The sequence below is a fragment of the Saimiri boliviensis genome, chromosome 1 (genome assembly GCF_048565385.1).
Source record: "Saimiri boliviensis isolate mSaiBol1 chromosome 1, mSaiBol1.pri, whole genome shotgun sequence".
Lineage (NCBI taxonomy): Eukaryota > Metazoa > Chordata > Mammalia > Primates > Cebidae > Saimiri > Saimiri boliviensis.
In genome coordinates, this window is record NC_133449.1 from 253240302 (window position 1) to 253261028 (window position 20727).

Sequence of the window (20727 nt, forward strand, 5' to 3'; positions counted from 1 at the left end):
TAAGGTGATGATTTTACGTGCTTGTGTGACGAGCATAGCTTTGATTTATTCCTGACCAGCAGTGTCAGTGTTAACCTAGATGAGAAGCTCCTAGAACACTCTGATGACTTTTGTGGAACAAGTACTACAATGTCCAAACAGGCTGCTCAAGTGTGTGTGTGTTTTTTGTTGTTGTTTGTTTTGTTTTTGTTTTTTCTTGGTCGTTTTTTATGTGGTGAGTCCTAGCCAAATCATTGACTAAATAGAATCCCAGCTTTGAAGGTTTTGGGGGAAGCACAGAGCCACTTTGTTGCCACACTCTTCCTAGATATTTTAGGGGAAAATAATTAGTATCACTTTTTTGAATGAAATCCCAAGGGGCTGACTTAATTATACTGTCTCTTTAAGTTTAAATTTTTGTTCAAAGGACAGCTCAAGTAACTGACCTGTGCTTCTTAGAAACGTGAGATTCATTGGGGTTAAGGAAAAACTTGCTTTCTTATTCTTTCAGGATTGATCTTTCACTCTAGCTTGGCTCATTTTTACTCCCCATCCTCTAGTATTTAACATTTGCTTTTAGAATTTATTTTGTTTATGCTTATTTGGCACTGGAAGAGTATTTCCCAAGACGCTTAAATTTCTGTTGCCTTTTCGTTGTTCAAAAATGTTCCAAATGAAAAACTTTGTGTTTGCGTGTGCACACGCTGTACATGCGTGCATGTGCATGAGGGTGTGTGTGTATGCATGTGCATGTGCGTGCTTCTGGCCAAATAACCTAAAAATTACTTCTTTGGCCCCCATGACTTCTTTTTTTTTTTTTGGTCCTGTTGCAAGCTTGACAGAGATTTTATTTATCCTTATTGAATGCGGCTTGTTTATATCTAGTTCTTTGTGTGAAGTTTATGCTTAAGAAGAGTGGGATTGTTTTGGATATATTACCTGAGAGCTGACTGGACTCTTATTAGTCCTTGTTTGAAAATGGGTGTGTGTGTACATGTAAGATGTATGTATGAAGTGTGTGTGTGTGTGTGTGTGTGTACCCCATCTTCTTGAGTGGTTTCCCAATTGTAGGATTTGAAAAAAAAGAAAGGAAAAAGAAAAAAATCCTTTAAGTAAGAGGACAAAGGAATGCTCTCATAACTGGGCTGGAATTGGAGTTTGTGTTTCATTTAAAATGACAAATCAGCAAATCCCTCTTCAACTATGTTACATCAAGGTGAATTTTCCCTTCATTCTGGGCTTTGGACACAATTTGCCTGGACATCTTCCCAGGAAAGCCCCTGTGTAAAACCCCCATTAAAGCAAAGTCATCATAAAATCATTTCATTTCCATAATGCTTGTCTTCTGACCTGTGTGAAATGTACCACAACTCTTGAGGTACATATTTTGCGTCCTGACATACAAGAAAGTTGTTAGTTGTTCTTAACTAAGCAAGAAAATTAAAAGTGAACATAAAATTCTCATATATGCCCAAACTGTGATACAGATTGAAGATAAAAGGTGGAGATTCTTTCCTTCCATATGGTGAAGCAATTTGGGGAAAGAGAAATTAGACTTTCGGCAGAAAGAAAATGTCAGATTTTTTTTGGCGGGGGTTGGGGGAAGTGTTTTTCACTGCCCTAAATTCTGGAATTTTATTCAGAATTAAAGGGAAAAAAAAGACACATGTCTACTGATTTCACTCTTAGGACTTATCTATCTTAGTGCCAGGACTAGAGTCGGCCCTGCGGATCTCACCACGGCAAAGGGGGTGCTTTAGGCAGACTGTACAATTTATGGGTTGCCATGAGTTAGTTCCCAGTAAATTATATGACATGCATTGTCTCTTATCTCTTGCTGGGGGCCACTGCTAATTTCAGAGATTCATTAAATGGGATAGACTGTTTAATTTCACTAGTAAACAAACTTGTAGGAAAGTGGAACTAGCACACAGCGTCCGAAGGTCTCTCAGTACCATGAAACATGGGATGAGTGTGAAGGTGCTTATTAGATTAAAAAACTAGGGTGATTATTATATTAAAAAGTCAAGCAAGAAGAACATTTCTAACTTAAGACCAGTAATAGCTGCATTTCATGCCAGAATTTTCCAAGGTAATGAAACATGTCAAACAGAAACTTCAATGAAGACGTACTCTGGGGAGAAACCAGCTGAATAAAGTTCAGTAGCTGACTTCACTTAGATAAACCATTGACTCTGGAAAGCTGTGTATCCCTTTAGAAGCTTCTATTTTTCCTTCTTTCATCCACAGCAAAAATAAACAAAAGGGAGGTGGGGGAGGGGGATAAATAAATCACGTTCATATGCTAGGTCAAATTTTAAGTCAATTTTCATCTTTATGGCAAAGTATTTTCCACATCTGCCAACCACAAATGTCTACATATGGTAACAGGTAACTTTCTTTAGTACTGTATAATCTGTGAGACACAAAGAACTAGCAGTGTAATTACATGGCAGTTACCATACAGTGGAATAGTTACATGGTTATTAGTAACTCATAAAATAAGGTGGTAGTTGTTTTTTTTAACTAATCTGTTGTAAGAATTTCTTGTTTCCATACTTTTCTTAAAGACCATAAATAATCTTGTTATGTTCTAACATTGCAAAGAAATATGTTTATTCCTCCAAGATACCAGTAGATTATCCATTTCATGAAGAAATGAATATGAAATATGAAAGGACACATTTTACCCTTTTCATTTCAGTTCCAGATTTTGCCATATGGTTGCCCATGGCTTTTAAAGAACAGTTAGTAAGAGGAATGAACTTTTTAACCACAATATTTCTAATATGGTGTTTGGAAATTCTTAAAAACCACATTATGAAATATTGGTAGTTACTGTTGTCATTCTGTTTCTTTTCTTTTTTACCCCTTTCTTCCTCTCTCTCTCTCTCTTTTGTGACCAGTGCCTCTTCTCACAGATAAACCAGTGATACAGACGTTTTGTGTTTAAAAACAAAACCTAGACTTACAAAAAAAGTCCCCAAATAACTTGTATTTAATTAGTATGTAATTTATTTAATTAGTTCCCTGCCTCTTTCTTTGCAGTGATTGTCTTGATTTCTAGTTCTAGTTTTAAACAAGGAAAGTTTTAGGTCTTTCTTGATTCAACTCATGTTGTCTACAGCACACCTCACTGTCCCTACCAAAGAAAGGCATTGAATTTGAGATTTGATGCATTTTAGTCTTTTTTTTTTCTTCCACCCTGATCTTCTATATATGGCTGCTTTGCAAAACAGTTTTGTGCAAGCAGACATGACTTAACTCCATTCCCTACATAGAGAACTATTCAACTTTACTTTTATGTGTTTTGAATACTGCCTCATGTGAGACTGTGACAGCAATAAAGTATGCATGGCCAACCTTATTTTAATAGCGAAAGAGAGCTGCTTTTAATTAATAAGTGGATCTCTTTATGTCTGGGGTTTTCGGTTTATTTTGTGGTTCCTTGGAGTTCTTCAATTATGTGGCCTAAAAGGGCTATGTTAGTGCAGACTAAATCCTTTTTAAAATCTGTCATTTACATGTTTTCTGTCTGTAACCTGTTTTCAGATTACTGTCCTAAAAAAAAAAAAAAAAAAAAAAAAAAAAAAAAAAAAAAAAAAAAAAAAAAAAAGCAGTAGCAGTGTTTCCATAAAATGTTAAAATCCATAGACCAAAATTATATATATTTTACATTATTAATGGGATGCAGCATCCATGTACACAGTTAGAAGATTAGCTGTCCTCCAGCTGCTCCATCATATGGGTTCAAGAATCTTTATATTGCTTATTTCCCCACTCGATATCTACTTTTAAACTACTGAAAAATTGATAGAACTTGTGTAAAGCATCTGCTTGGTATCTTCTTGAGCATTATAGAAGGTGTGCAAAGGCTCTTCCCCCTGGTAATGCCACTGCAATGGTTCACTCAGATGCCATAGCAACTGAGTTCTGTCAAATCTGCGATGTCAGTGTGCACCATGACTTCCCCACCAAGCTAAACCCTAGGTGTTTTTATGCTACAGCAGGAATCCAGTGCCAGACTTGGACCCACAGTGACCCCAAATAAAGTGATTCCTGGGTGGTAAATGGATGCTTTATGATTGACATATAAATAAATACATCCAGTCTTGCTTATGAGGTCTTGTGATCTGCTTTTTTCATTAGAGGATATAATGAATCTAATTCTGCATCAAGGATACAGGATAGGGTGTATCACGGCATTGAAAGAGATTTGTCGGTAGGAGCATGAGCATTCTGTAGCAATAGGCATAGCCATCTTCTTGGCTGGATGTTAGTTACTAGAAAATATTCATTCTGTGGGTCACTATATTTTAACTACTCAAAAAAAATTTTTTTTTAACCATGCTCTTTTTGAATAGAAAGAGAGACGATATTAACTCTTTAAAAGTCAGAGGTATAACTGTGAGCAATCTGAATGTTGCTTCTTTCTGGTTACTTGCACGGTGTCTGAAGTCTTCCTTGGGTCAGATACAAGTAAATGGGAGGTTGCTCTTGGAAACACTCCCGAGGCACTGGTAACAGTTGTCGGTAGATGGCAGTACTGTTCTACCACAACATTTTTTAATCCCTGCAAATACTGCCTTACATTTCATTCCCAGTCTAATTTTGAAAATGCTTGATTAGTTACATTAAGCAATGTTTGGGTGATTTTTCCCCCATTTTAAACTTAACAGAATTATAGCCATAGCCTGAAAGAAAGCCATTACTGGTAGATAACATGTTCTTAGTTGTAATTTAGTCAATACAACATAGAGAATAACATGCAGATTTTTAATTATATTTGTAAAATGGCTTTATAAATATATAAAATGGTTAACAAGAATGATTATAATTTCTCACTTACTTTTTGCATCACTATTTTTTTCCCTAGTTCTACCTAGGGTAATATCTGATTGTTATGGTGAATCATCTGAAATGTACATTTGTATGAACATGTTTATTTCTTTTTATTCCTACAGGTCTACATGTATGCCTTGCAAACGGAATACGTTTGAATTCTGCTAAAATATCTTGACGTGTACTAACTAACTTGTAGATGAAGAAAGTTAATATGTTTACAGTTTTTATTTAGAAAGTCAGAGAATAAAGCTATCCTTAGGGAAGGGTGGTTTACCTTCTTCTATTAGTTTTTTGCTGCTTCCTTAGGAAACATGCAGTACAGAAAAATAGGCTGTTTTCTGTTTGTCTTTGTGATTCAGATTATGTCATAGTGGTTAACTCTCTAGATTAAATATAACTGACGATCTATGATCAGCATTTAAAATAGAATATTTCACAGTGGACTTGCAAATATATTTCCTTAACGTCTCTTATTTTAAGATATTTTTAGGGAAGATTTCATATAGGATGTGGTAAAATTAATAGTGTTTTCTCTCTCTCTAGAAAAAAAAAAAAAAACAAAAGCATTGTCTTACCAAAACTCCATTGGAAAAGATATATTTTGTTTTATAAAATACTTTGGGAGGAGAAATCTTCCTTTTAAATTGAACTGAATTTTAAGAAACGTGTGGCTTAACATTTTACCTCTTGTTTTCCAATTTCTTTACCTAATTTATGTCTAGAATTGTAAAATGACTGATTAGAGACTTAAGCCAGCTTTTGTTTTTAAACTATTTAAAAACTAGAATGTAATGTTAATATTTTTTATTCTCTATTACCTTTAAAGGCATTAGCAGGTAGAATAGAAAGAGAGAAAACACCTGGGTGTCTGAGTAGAAGGGTTCTGTTTCAGTTATCACTTTATACTTAGCTTGTACAGATATAAGGTATATACATCGTCTTAACTACTACATAAACTAGAAATTTGCAGCATAAGCCACAACCTGTGATAGCTGAAATACTTAGTTACAGTATGTAATTCCTGACAGATTTTTCTGTTATCTTTTTAACTCACCCTCCATGGCCTGATTAGTACATTTTAGGGACTTAATTAGTTTTTTTTGTGTGTGTGTACACGTACATATACATACACCCATAACATAGAGACTACTATCATAGCTGCTATAAAATAAAATGTGCTAGTGGGAATTTGCACGTAGCTTATGCTGAGTACAGTATGTGGAAATTTGGGACATAACATACACAGTGTCTCCCAGCAAACAGAGATAAGTGTAGTTATAACAAATTCATCAGATATTTGTTAGTTATGTTCTTCCATCAGTTGCTGATAGGCAATATAAGCCAGCCAAGAAGCAGTGAGTCAAAATTACTTTAGAAGTACACAGTGGAATAAAGCCCCCGTGTAGTAAGAACTTTCTATTTCCTTGAGAAGTTTGAATCACAGGGTGGTGAGGATGAAACCAGTGTCTGGGTGGTTTGCAGTTGAAGTGGTGCTGCTGAGTGATACTTTTTGAAAGAGTAGCTTAAAGTTTTGAAAGAGTAGCGTATTTACAAAAGTGGAATCCTAGAGACTGGTATTCATTTATGCCTTGTTAAATTAAATATTTGGGAGAAGTAAAGTTTCTTCCTGTTTGACTTGCAGTAGATTTCTCAAGCCATGTTTCCCTCCAGCCAGCTATAGGATGAGGGTGGACAAAAAAAAAAATTGGCTTTGTTTCTATTTTATGCACAGCCAGACTTGCTCTTATGTTCGTAATATTTAAAGGAGTTCAATAGGAGGCCCTTGATGCTTTGATCTAATGCCACAGTGCAGTTTAATGAGAAAGGTTTTTAATATTGTGTGCAATATTGAAAATTTCTACCAGCTCAGACCCATATAATGTAATGTTAGATTTACACCTTGGATCCATTCTTTTATTTCTTGTCATGAATCTACTCCCCCAGCCCCCCACCCCTGACTGAAACAGGTAATTACAAAGGTCTTCAGATCAATTTTTGTAAAGGGGCACCCTGACGGGTACCATGACTGAAGTGTGACATGAGCCTTTTCCAATACAATGGGTGGCCTAACATTCCTCTGGAAACCCAAGCTCATTAAATAGTCAGTTTCTTTTTTTCCCCCTTCTCCCCCTTTGCGCACTTAGCTTGAGTCGCACTAAGGCTGGGGTTTCTTCACTGAAGACTAGGAAAATTGCTTCGAGTTCTCAGATTGAATTTTTTATGTGTATGACTTCATGATAGCATTAGCATGTGCTTTGATCCATGTGTGAATGGCGCTGGGTCGGCGCTTATTGCCATATCCAGATGGTGTTACAGGGAACAAACAGTTGTGTTTTAGGATTTCTCAATAGACTGTCTAGACTGGCCGTGCAGCAGACAGATACAGCCACCCATCAAATTAGCGTTTGTCAGATTTATGGTAATGGTTCACCAAAGCCTTCCTGTCATTGACATTAAGATTTACGCCTCCAAAGTTATTTTGTCTTCCACAGAATATAGCTTGTGATTGCTTGGGTTTTTTTTAAAAAAGTTTAAGACAGAAAAGTCTTGCTGAATGTGAGCTGTTTCTGAATGAAAAGAAAAATATAAAAGGCATTAAACAGTGGCTGCAGCTGAGGAGCTGTATTGATTAGGGAAAGGCCTCCTCCCCACCCCCAGACCCCCTCAAGTGATAAGAAGGATGTTCTGCCCTGGCTGGTGTCTCCCATTTGCCCTTGTTGGAAAGAAAAACACGTATGTGGGTGACTGTGGCCAGATTCTGCCCTTTCATGTTGTTACTCTGGAGTAACGTGATCTGCTGCCCCAACGCGGTGGGAATAACCTTTTGACAGGCAGTATGTCCATTCTCAGTGGAAATGTTTTCCCAAGTCTGGCCAGGCTGCCTTTGATCATACCTCCTTCCAACGTGGGACCACAGCTACTATGCCATGCAAGAGTCACAGGTTCCTGCGAGGAAACTGAGAGACATGAGGGTTTTAAATAAATAAATAAATATGACCCAAACCTTCTTCAGTTCTCAATCATTGATATTATGAAGCCACAAGAATGGAAATGCCCATGAGAAGTGTTTAGGACGTTTCAGGTTAAATGTGGTACGCGTCTTTCTGTGTAAGTGGGTCAAGCGATGCATTTCACACATTTTCGTGTAATGCGGCTTAGTCGTGACGGCGCATCCCATCCTGGACATGCTGAGGCATGTCTGAAAATGTGTTTTCCTATTGTATGTGGGTGCAAATGACAAATGGTGAAGAGGCTGGGAGCTGATGAAAACGCTGAAACGGCCACGGAGGACAATATGTAGGGAAACAGGCTTTGCAGAGGTGAAAAGCTCCAGCATTTTTCAAAGGAAGTTCTTTCATCTGTCTGAGAATGGGCATTTAGGGGAAACTCCTGCTAACCCCTTTGGTATGTCAGGATTGAGAACTGCTGCCTGTTCTATTACAGGGCGGAATCCTTGGAGAATTTTTACTGGAAGGGTATCTCTTATCTACTCCAGTGGCTGTAGAAAAGTTGTATCAGTTACTGAATAAAATACTCTCTATTAAATGTGCAGGAGCTGAAGGCTTCTTGTTAACCTGAAGCGGTCCCTGCATCTCTGTGTGGTGGTCCCTCTGTCACCCTCCACTTCCTTCCTTCTCTCCTCTTTTCACTCCTTCCATCTCTTCATTCTTTCCTTCCTTTCTTTTTTGCTCTTGCCGTACGGTCATCATTTGATTACTCTGTTTGAGACTGCTATTTTGGCCTGTTTTAAAAGACTTCTCTCATGTATGTGTTCAAATTTAGTGGTAAGTATATTTTAGAAGTTGTAACAGAAACAATTGTTGGTCAGCTAATCTCAAAAGATTACATACTTTCCACACAATAAACTAATGGGTATTTTTTAAGTTTTCTTCATCTCCAAATCTTTGAATACCAAGTTAATGGTACTAAATTAAAATAATTTTCTGCACGAATTTCTTGGTGTGTTAGAGCCTTCAGTTAGTTTGTGTGTGTGTGTGTGTGTGTGTGTGTGTGTGTGTGTGTGTGTGTTTTTAAGATAAATTATGACCCATTTATTGAAGATTTTTATTATCTCTGTTGTATGGATATAAAACTAGAAGATTTCTAAGGAAAATATGAGAACATTTTTGCTAAACAACATTACCCTTTAAAACGTTTTGCTCTCTCCCTTCCTACCTCTCTTCTTGTCTTCCTTCTTTATTCCTGTTTTGCTCAAACTGCCAGAAGAGTTATTCATTTGGATTCCTTTTGAAAAGCCTGTTTCTTAAGGAACCTCAATGATCCCGACTGTGTTTTGATTAATTTCCAGTGCATTGTTCAAAGGGTGTTTATTTGAGGGAGCATCTCAAAAGTAAATCTAATTCCTGCCACCTTATCTTTTGCAATGCTTATTTGGGGTTTTGGCCGGGGAGGGGTGACTAGAGCAGCCTCAGTTAGTCGTCTAGCTAGAACAGTTACCCTTTTGGACTTGAGAACTATTTTAAGTTTGTTGTAAGAAACAGTATGATTTTTACAAGACACATTTATAGTGTTTTAAAAAAGCTAACCACCCTTCTTACACGTGTGTTTTCTTAGAAATTGGAAGGGTTGAATGGAATGCCAATCTTTTAGAAATGTGTGAAAAGTTATTTGAATAAAATCCTTTTTCTTCTTTAGTTTAAAACTTTATTCTGCCTGGGAATCCTCCATGTTTGTGATTTGGGCTTTACTATTTTTAGAATGAAATTTTAACTGGATATGTTATGCTATGTTTGCTTGATCAGACAACATATTTAAAGGAGACATAGGATGTTAGTGTGTCAGGGGACCTTAGAGACGTCTAGTTTAACAACTTTATTTTTCCAGTTGGAGAAACAGAGGCATGGGTAGGTTAAGTGTTCTGGCTAAGGTCATAAAACTGGGCTGGCAGGACTGCCATTCAGATTTCTCACTCTTCATCTCCTTCCCATTAAATCACTACTTTTAGGTAGCTAAGGATAGATTCAGTCTTATTTGTTCCCCACCCCCAGCACCAACATGCTTAATCTTTCTCAATCGCCATTTGACCAATTAGTTCAGATTAAACCAATAGAGAAAATATGAAAGATGAAGCCCAGTAGGACAAACACTGTTCATTGTACACCCAATAGCCATTTATCCTTCTTGCTAAAATACCCTGGTCTGAGGCAGCAATGTGTCTGGCCCCAGGCAGTGAATGAACCATGATTGGTCTAAGTCTCTCAGACTCCTGTGTTCCCTCTTTTCTCAGCTTCTCTTACAACTAGATGTGGCTGTGCTGTTTGGTTTTGACCAGTGATCTTGTGGGGGAGGGGATCTGCTTTCTTGTGAAAAGGGACAAATGTGGCTGAGAGAGCCTTCTCCTCTACCTTCCTTTTCCCTTTTCCTCCAAATGTGACATTTGGAGCTGATGTGGTCTTCTTACTACGTTACAGAAAAGGCCAGCTTCTTTTTAATTAAGTCCCTTTTTTTTTAAACCAGGGATTGGCATTTTGGTTAAACCACTGGTTGGCAAATTGTGTCCCATAGGCTGATTGCCTATTTTTGTAAGTAAAGTGTTACTGAAACACAGCCATGTATTGACTGTGGCTGCCTTCATGCTATGACAGAGTTGAGTAATTGCGACGGAGACTATATGGCCCACAGGTCTTAATATTTACTCTCTGGCCCTTTAGGTTTGGCGATGCCTGTTTAAAGCACCTAACATGGATTTTCTGTTACTTGTGGCCAGACACATTCCTAATGGAATCCACCAATAACCAAGATCCTTAAACAAATTAGTGACTTGGCATTTCTTCCTACTCGACTTACTCTTTTCTGGTTAAGTAGGTGTGTTCCAGAAGAGCATATTCCTCATTTTGGACTTTGTCTACTCTTTATTTCCTTCCTGAACTTGGATTCCTGAACTATCATTATGATATTCTTTTTAAAAGTGAGATGAAAATGTGAAAAGGTTTCATTTGGCCAGGGACAGTGGCTTACGCCTGTCTTCCCAGCACTTTGGGAGGCCGAGGTGGGCGGATCACCTGAGGTCAGGAGTTCGAGACCAGCCTGGCCAGTAGGGTGAAACCCCATCTCTACTAAAAACACAAAAAATTTGCTGGGGGTGGTGGTGGTGGGGACCTGTAATCCCAGCTATTCGGGAGGCTGAGGCAGGAGAATTGCTTGAACCTGGGAGGCAGAAGTGGCAGTGAGCCGAGATTGTGCCACTACACCCCAGTCTGAGCGACAAGAGTGAAACTCCGTCTCAGAAAAAAAAAAAAGTGTTTCATTTAAGTGCTACCTAAAACCGTCATCAGTTCTTTGATATTCCAGTCTTTTAACTGTCCAAGGAATTATTTTCTGGAGTGTAGATAAAATTGCCAGGGCTTTCACTCAGTGAGTAGGGTCTGTTGATGGATCTTAAAACCTGAACTGACAGAGCAGCTCTCCAGCTCCTTGATTCTGCTCCCAGCCTTTCTGTCCCCTCCAAACTTGTTGCCCTTTTGTGGTCTGTTGTGAGCAGGAGAAAACCCTGCAATAGCACCTACTCTATGCCATTTCGTAATACTTTGTGCACCCCAAACAAACCACTAACCTTATTTGGGAAAATAAACTGAAAATACATTTCTGGTTCAGCAATAGCTATAATTGGACAGTCCGTCTTTTGAACAATAAAAAGAATCCTAGTTTCACATATAACATCCTCTTATGTGTGACTACAAAAATAAAAACTACCTATGACAATATGTATATTTCCATTTTGTTTGCTGAAAGTATCAAGTGGTAATTGTACTGGTTTTACAGACTGTGTGATGTGTTATTATAGAAAAAGCACTAGATTGGGTTCTAGGAGACTGAATTAATCATGAGTTGTTTGTCAACGGAATTCTCTGCACCAAAGTTTTGCACCTTGAGGAAAAGCACTATATGGCATGTAAGGTCTCTTTCAATTCCAATATGGTTATACTTGCAAATATTCTTCAGGGTGGCTAGAACCCACTTGAGGATTAGTCAATACAAATAGTAGCAACAGCAGCAGTAACAACAACAAAACTTCGTTGGAAAATAACATACTTTAGTCAGAATGGCCTTTAATTTTTAAGGACCTGATGCCAAAAAGGGTTTGTCATGTACAGGTGTCCTTTAGTATCAGAGGAATATTTTGGGGGTTAGAATATTATGGGTGAATTTGGATTCTGTGATGGCCGTTTGCAATGCTTTAGCTTGATAATCAAATATAATATATTTCACAATACATTTATCATTTTGTTGAAATAACATACTGAATTCTTTCAAACCACTCTCCTGAAGTACAAATTTCCAAGAGAATATTTGAAGCAAGTTGGTTGGAAAGTGAGTAGATTACAGTAAAAAAATAGAAAATATGCATTATTTTTATCAATACGTTCTTGCCTTGAGAAATATAGTTCATAAAAAAATTTCAATTTAATTGGGAGGATTTTATGGTTTATTTGTTGATGCCTGTGTCACAGAATCTTACAATGTATTTTGAAGTGGGTACATTTTAAAAATGTCTTGATTTTTAATAAGAACTGCTTAATAACAAAGAAAAAGCATATTTTTGTGAATTTTGCTTGTTACGCCTCTTTGCCTCTTCAGCTCGCATGGAAGACATTAGGGAATAAATATTTGATGTCGTATTCAAGCCAAATATTAGGACACAAAGAATAAATTAATGTTATTTCTACCACTCATTCCTCCTCTTTTACCCTTTATTAAAGAACTCTTTAGCTCTTCTGTTTTTTTTAGCATCCTATAATCCTCTAAGTCACTGTGTATTTTTATATTTTGAAGAGAAAGTTGCCATGTAAGAAAAAGATAGCTGTCTTCTTTGAGGAGAAGATGGGCTCTGAATAAATAAAAGAGACAAAATAAGAAAGGCTGTCAGTGTCAAACACTCTGGAAGGATATGTACATTGCAAGTTACTGTTCAAAAATTAGCCTCTTTGTACAGCATGTCGTGTCAATGTCCAGGTCCAAGAAATGACCTGAGGTGAATGATTTTTTTTTTTTTTCCCCATTCGATGTGCTTCACGATAAAGAAGACCTCAAAATAGTCCTTTAAAAAGAATGGTACTACCTTTGCTATAAAATACAGATATACATATTTTTCTAATAATATACGGGATACAGAAGTGAATATTCAATTCTAGTTCATATTTCTTGGCTTTTTATTATTTAGTTTTTATTTTTATCAGGGTTAAATGTGAACTTTTTTTTTAAAAAGATCAAGTAATCATGTAGAGCCTATTATGTGAAAACTAGTGGTTGTTGGGTCAACTTCTTCCTTCCCTCCCTTCAAATCCCCTCTCAAACTTCTCTTTCTCTAGCTTTTTCCATTTCAACTACTGTATTTAGCCTCTCTCTCTCTATTTATATTTACCTCCATCATTCTAATTAATGTACTTGTGTAGCTAGCTACTTCTTGATTTTTCTAGGTTTAGGCATTACCTATTGGCTTCTGCTTTGGAAATTAAGGATTTCGCTGTTTTCTCTCCCAAGTCACCCAAAGACACATCTTTACTTCCCCCCAGCTCCTTCATTCTGCCCACATGGTTAATGTTCTAATTTTGGGTAAACCCATGTATTTATATTATGCCTTTATAAATACTATTCATCACTGTCATTTTATGATTTCTTCTTTATTCAACTCTTACTTTCTCTTGATTTAATCATTGTCACATATTGTCATTTACTTAGTTTGTTATGTCTTTATCATTCACTCATCAGTCTCTTGAGTTGTATAAATCTCCTCTTAATAGTTTCAAATAGGTGGGCTATAAAATTCTATCTAGTTCATCTTCTTGGTGACATTTTCTCAGAGCTTCTGATCTACTCCAATCTGGGCTGTTGGTTTCCAGCCCTGCTGCATGGCTGTCATCACTGGGGCCCCCTGAATTATCATGCTGGGGGATCCCTTCTCCTGTAAGATGCTTGCTGGCTTCCAGGTGTTTGTGTTCTTTAGCTTACTCCAAAGTGCATTGGAAGTCGGTGTTTTTGAGATCTTACTTATTGGACTCATGACTGATGGTTTAGTTGGTATAGAATTTTAGCTTGGAAATAATTGCCCATCATAGTTTTGAAGTCATGATGCCATTTACTTCTAAGCTTCTAGCTGTTGCTATCTAAGCAACATTGCTATTTTAATCCTGAACCTTACGTATCTGAAGTGCTTTTACTCGTGGTGGTGGTGATTTTTTTAATCTTGTTTGGCAATTCCAGTCTTCTGAAATTTCATGATGTGCTTTGGTGTGTGAATGTGTGTGTGTGTGTGTGTGTGTGCGCGCGCGCATATGTGTGTGTCTGTGTGCATGTATGTGTGTATTAGGTTTTTGTCTCATTATATAGTGATGCTTACCCTTAGTTTTAAAAAATATTTTCCTGTGTTAGGTTTCTGTCTTTCATATTAATGACTTTTCTTAGATGCCTGGCAATTCTTGTCTATTTATATTTTAAAGTGGGGCACATGAAGCTAATTCAGAATCCTACATGCAAGAGTGAGATTTATCTACTATGTGTTTCACCATGGGTGTTTGGCTGTTTTATCAGAAAGGTCCCAATAATCATACCTTTAGGTTTTCTCTCTTGGGGTGGTCAGATATTCCAAAGAAGAATCTTTCAGGCTCCCACCTGGAGAATGTAAGCCTGGGCCTCAGTGGTGCGGGAAGCAAGTGGGAAAAGGGGCTTGGGCTCTCCATATTCACTGTGCTCAAGTTTCACTAAATTCTCCTTTTCTGTACAATATTCCTGCTGTAATATGGGCCTGGAGGTCTTCAGTGCAGAAAATAAAAGGTATTGTCTTCTATCAGGGTGGCAGGGCCAGTTGCCCAGCTATGTGAAATCGGAGAGAGGATCTAGAACACTTAAGTCCTTCTTTAAAGGGATCTGAACCAGTCCTCCTGTTTTTAGTCCCTCCTTCATCCCCACTTATAAGGGATCTTGGATTCCACCCATTCCTGAGCTCCTTGGGAGTCCCAGGGGCAAACCATCTTGTGGCTCACCTTTCTTTCACTGCCTGTTTAGACTCAGCTTCTGGTCTGCTGGATCAGTTACCACTTGTTCTTCTGCTTTCTAGTTTCCAAAATGTTACAGCTATTTTTTATGTCCAAGTATGTTTGTCTTTTTTTAAAAAATGTCTTTTAAAATCATTTTAGAGCAGTTTTAGGAGAAGGTGAAACTAAATGACTATGTTCACCTTAATCAGTAGTCTTTTCTCATTTATATAACTATAAATGGTCTTCTCAACAGGCAGTTTGTTTGGCAAGTGAACAATTCCGTAGAACAGGAATAAGACTGAATAGAGGCATGCTCTGTCTGTGTTTAGATGCTTGCGCCTGTCATGTTTTAAGAAAAGGTAACATTGGGGGCGAAGTAAAATGTCTCTTCTGTGGGGGTTTTTAGTGCAGTTTGGCCTCTTTTTAAAATTCTCTTAGTCTCCCCTTGCAGACAGATACCCACATCCATTTGCATATTGAAAGGAGCCCTGGGAGATAGTATTGTGCCACATCCTGTGACCTGCTGGCCAGTGGCTTTCACATCCCTTTTGTACAGGATATTGTTATGCTGTGGTGTAGAGCAACCCTTCAGGAGAAGCAAGATTCTTCTCTGCTAGAAGAACGTGGGTTCTTGAGAAAGGAGATTCAGAGAGGATAACGGCATCTCACACATGCGCATGGAGTTCCCTTTTTCATTTGAAAGATGTAGGGCTCTTTGGACTAGAGGAGCCTTTCCAGTTCCAAATCTTTCACTTGGGAATTTTGAAAATTTCTTGTATTGTAATTGCTAATTTTTTTAGATATGGGCCTTGTATAGTCATTATTATTTTGTATCAGAGACATTATTAGAAGTCATTCAAAGACTTTTGGTTTAGGTGTGTTTATATGGTTGGCTGCCCTTACATTTTCTTGTGTTTCTGTTCCCCTTTTTCCCTCTTTCCTACCTCTTGTCTACATTAGCTTTTTCACTTTCTATGACAAATCAAATTTTTTCTCCCTCAGGGCTTACACAACTATAATTTCTTCTTCATGAAACATTGTTCTCCACATTCTTTGGCTAACTCCTATTTATTCCTGCAAAGGTATTTTTTGTTTTCTTATCTCCCAGAGAGGGTTTTTTTTTTTTTTTTTTTTTTTTTTTTTAACTCTTCATCTAAATAGGGTCATTTATCAAATTTCTTTCCCCCTCAGCATTTTGAAGTATAATTATATACAGTCTGGTAAACTTTTGAGACACCTTCTTCTTTCCCTTCATAGTGCTTCTCATTGTCAGTATTTAAATATGCATTTGTGACTGTCTAATATTGACTTCCCTTCTAGACTATAACTTCCATGAGGGCTGTGGGCATATCTTCCTTGCTCACTATAAATGTCTACCTCTTGGCACTGGTGAACACTCAATCAATATTGGGTAAATGAATGAAGAGTAGCAACTTAGAAAGTTGATCCTACCAGCACCCTTTTGTAAGCTACATACTTCAGGAAGTCCTATTATGCTACTTGGAGTGCTGGAATTAGTTTTTTACCCCCAGATGTCTTGCAACTCTACATAAACTATATAACTACTAGGATTAAACAGACATAGACTTGGGGCCAGATCATTATAATCTATTTATTACTTCCACTGTTTGGTTTCTTTTGTTTTTCCTGTCCAGATCTCTTAATTTGATATCAGTTATCTAGATTTGCCTAAGAAAAAATATAAATTTTTCTCCTCCACCCCCAGGAAGGATAAAAGGGACAGAGGACAATTTAGTCCGTTCCACTAGATATTTTTAAAGTATTCAACAGTGTTCATTTTGTCCTTCTTCATTTCCCAGAAAATTATGAATTTGAGGGAGAGGACAAGGAGGTTAGAGGTGATCATCAGGTAACTTTACTTATTGTTTCTGGAGCAGTCTTTGTTCTTACTGTGCCTTTGACCAGGAGTTCCTAGAGGACAGGAACGTGGCTTTCACATATTTAGTCCTCCACAGCAGAATTTCAGTTACTTAACAGTTACTTCATTATGGCAGTGCTCAAATAAGATTTGTTGAACAATTAATCATGAAAAGGGCATTAGGTTTTAGTTGCTGGCTGGGACTCTAGCATAATAATTTAACTAACAAAGCCCTCACCTTCCAGAAGGTTACACACTGAAGGCAAAGAACTGCTCTTCAGTTAACTGTCAGATGGGCCAGTCAGTAAGGAAAGGCAATAATTCTGGGGCATTGGTATTTTGCCAAGAGTAGTCACTAAACTTTTGATGTGTTGGGAACAAACTAAGTGGAATATCTTTTTACCCCTGATGGGTTTTCCCTAACAGGCAGTACAGTGCAGTGGTTAGTTATTTTGGAAAGCAGATTAGACCTGTGTTCAAATCCCAGATCTTGTTAGCTGTGTAATCTTGGCCAAATGATCTCTGAGTAGTTGCCTTTACAGTCATAGGGGTCTGATGTAAAGTGTACACCTCCCAGGGAGGTATGAGGATTAAATTCAATAATCCTTCCAAAGTGCTTGGGAAGTACTTTACCCAAAGTAAGATCTCTTCACAGCATAGCAGTTGTTGGGATTTTTGAGGTATGTGCAACCAAGAGAGCTAGAAAGATTCAAGGGAGGCTGGGCATGGTGGCTCACGCCTGTAAATCTCAGCTACCCAGGAGGCTGAGGCAAGAGAATCACTTGAACCCGGGAGGCAGAGGTTGCAGTGAGCCAAGATTGTGCCTTTGCACCTGCCATTGCACCTGGCCCAGGGCTGCATTTTTTAACTCATGAGTTCACTTGTTTATTAGGAATTCACCAGGGGTCTGGGACAGACTGTCCATTCCTGGCGTCTGTCTATTACGGGGCAGAGGTGCTGTGGCTGGCCCTGCCCTGCCCCAGCCTCTCCCGGGGCTGCAGCCATTGCTCGTGTGTGCAGGTCTGGGTCCTGCGTCTGTGCCTTTGAACACACCCATATCTACCTTCCCTAAAGTGAAGGGGCTTCATGCAGTGGTCCCCACTAACATCCTGCCCAGAGTGGTCTGCATGCCCTCACTTCCTGGGCCAGATTTTTCTGCGCTGGAGGCCACATTGGGGCTGAGGGGATGGGGGAATGACGGGTGTGCCAGCTCACCACTCAAGCGGCTGCGAAGCCACCAGCCTCCCTGGAGTGGGCAGGGATACCTGGTCCAAGACTGGAGTTGGGGGGAGGGCGTGAAGACGGAGAACGACCACATCAACCTGAAGGTGGCTGGGCAGGACGGCTCCGTGGTGCAGTTCAAGATCAAGAGGCACACGCCGCTGAGCAAGCTGATGAAGGCCTACTGCGCGAGGCAGGGCTTGTCAATGAGACAGATTAGATTCAGGTTTGACGGGCAGCCAATTAATGAAACCGACACTCCAGCACAGCTGGAGATGGAGGACGAGGACACCATCGATGTGTTCCAGCAACAGACAGGAGGTGCGCCGGAGAGCAGCCTGGCGGGGCATGGTTTCTAGAGGGCCGTCCCCAGCCTGGGCCGTCCGTGCTTGCATTGCTGTTGAATGGCGACCATGCCGACCACAAAGTCGTCTGTGGAAACTCGAGGACGTTCACCACAGTGATTTTCCTCCTTGATGTACTTCCAAGTGCAACTCAAAACTATCTGCAGGGATGAATCTGTAACTTAAATTGGGCCAATCAGAATTGTTATCTTTGTTCAGGTAAAATGAGTTGCAAGGTAAAAAAAAAAAAAAAAAAAAAAAAAGGAAAAGAAAAAGAAAAAAAAAACAGTCCAAGGGAATTGATGATTTTTAGTAAATGACTGTACATTCCTCCAGGTACTTTCATGAAAAGCAGTGCACAAGCTACACAAAATACCTGGATTGGATTCTGAGTGTTAACTACTAAATGAGCTTTGTTTGCTCCCAAATCAGCACGATGTTCAGAATCGATCCTTTAATTATGGCCTTTGAACCACAATATGTAGGGTGTGCTTTTAAGCATTAACTCCTTTATGTTTTAAAATCTTATTCATCTGCACTGAAATGTAAAGAGGTAGAGAAAAAAGTACAAGATTTGACTTGAAACTTTAGAGTGTGTGCATTCTCTTTAGTTTCTAGAAAGAAGTCTGGGCATTGGGTAATTTGTCTGGATTTTAAGAAGGCCACAGTCTGGAGTTAATGTAATTGCCAAGGGGATAATGGAGATTCATAATTAGGCAATATAGGTACAGATGAGCAATTCAAAACAGTGCACATCTGCCAAAAGTCTTAGCTTATTTATGACACTTTAAGACTGGGTTCTCAGCAGAAACGTGGAGAGGGAAAGAAAACTGAAAGTCCTAATTTCTGAAAACATGGGCAGTACAGAATTCCTGTACCTCTCCTGTGGGAATTACAGCAAATAGAATGGAGTCTGGCGTAGACAATAGTCATATATGATTTGTTTTTCATCATGTTTCTTCATGGCTGTGAATGGAAAAGTTTAGTTTTGTATTCACCCTCACTGTTAACATAATTATCACAAAAAGATATTTTCTGGTTTGGTTAACATTTTACAAGCACAGACATTGATTTCCTCTCTTGAAAAGAAAATTGTATATAACTTACCACTATGTCCTTTGCCACTCAACTTTTCAAAGTTGTTTAGGTAGCAGCTTCCAGATTTATGGATTTTATAGAACCATAGTATTAAAAACAAAAAAACCTTGTCAGGGTGGGCAAAGGTGAGACTTAGTTTGCCGATAAGGACATTAGAAAAACAACACTCAGGGACAATTACTGAGTTCATTTCATCACTTTAATACCCTCCTGGAAGACTATAATCTTTGAATAAATAAGTCATTTTAAATTGAAAAAAGGTAATTTTGGTCAGTGCGGTGGCTCACGCCTGTAATCCTAGCACTTTGGGAGGCCGAGGCAGGTGGATCACAAGGTCAGGAGATCAAGACCAGCCTGACCAAGATGGTGAAACCCCGTCTACTAAAAATACAAAAATTCTGCACAGCAAAAGAAACAATCATTAGAGTGAACCGGCAACCAACAGAATGGGAAAACATTTTTGCAATCTACCCATCTGACAAAGGGCTAATATCCAGAATCTACAAAGAACTAAAACAGATTTACAAGAAACAAACAAACAAATCTATTCAAAAGTGGGCGAAGGATAGGAACAGACACTTTTCAAAAGAAGACATATATGAGGCCAACAAACATGAAAAAATGCTCATCATCACTGGCCATTAGAGAAATGCAAATCAAAACTACATTGAGATACCATCTCAACGCCAGTTAGAATGGCAATCATTAAAAAATCTGGAGAAAACAGATGCTGGAGAGGATGTGGAGAAATAGGAACACTTTTACACTGTTGGTGGGAGTGTAAATTAGTTTGACCATTGTGGAAGACAGTGTGGCGATTCCTCAAGGACCTAGAAATAGAAATCCCATTTGACCCAGCAATCCCATTACTGGGTATATAGCCAAAGGATTATAAATCATTCTATTGTAATGACACACACACACGAATATTCACTGCAGCACTGTTTACAATAGCAAAGACTTGGAACCAACCCAAATGCCCATCAATGACAGACGGGACAGGGAAAATGTGGCACATATACACCATGGAATACTATGCAGCCGTAAAAAACAGTGAGTCTGTGTCCTTTGTAGGGATATGGATGAACCTGGAAACCATGGTTCTCAGCAAACTGACACAAGAAAATCAAACACTACATGTTCTCACTCACAGGCGGGTGCTGAACAATGAGAACACATGAACATAGGGAGGGGAGCATCACACACTGAGGTCTGTTTGGGGGTACTGGGGGAGGGACAGCGGGGGGTGGGGAGTTGGGGGAGAGAGAACATGGGGAGAAATATCAGATACAGGTGATGGGGAGGAAGGCAGCAAACCACATTGCCATGTGTGTACCTATGCAACAATCCTGTACGTTCTTCACAG

The 20727-nt window shown here is 38.6% G+C and overlaps 1 protein-coding gene and 1 pseudogene across 4 annotated transcripts in view; both read left to right on the forward strand.

Annotated features, from left to right (window-relative positions):
- The window catches only part of LOC104651026 (small ubiquitin-related modifier 3 pseudogene), a 108458-nt pseudogene extending 87882 nt beyond the window's left edge, over positions 1 to 20576 (forward strand).
- Positions 1 to 20727, forward strand: part of ARL15 (ARF like GTPase 15) — a 434430-nt gene that overhangs the window by 89413 nt on the left and 324290 nt on the right. The gene's annotated exons all lie outside the window — the stretch shown is intronic.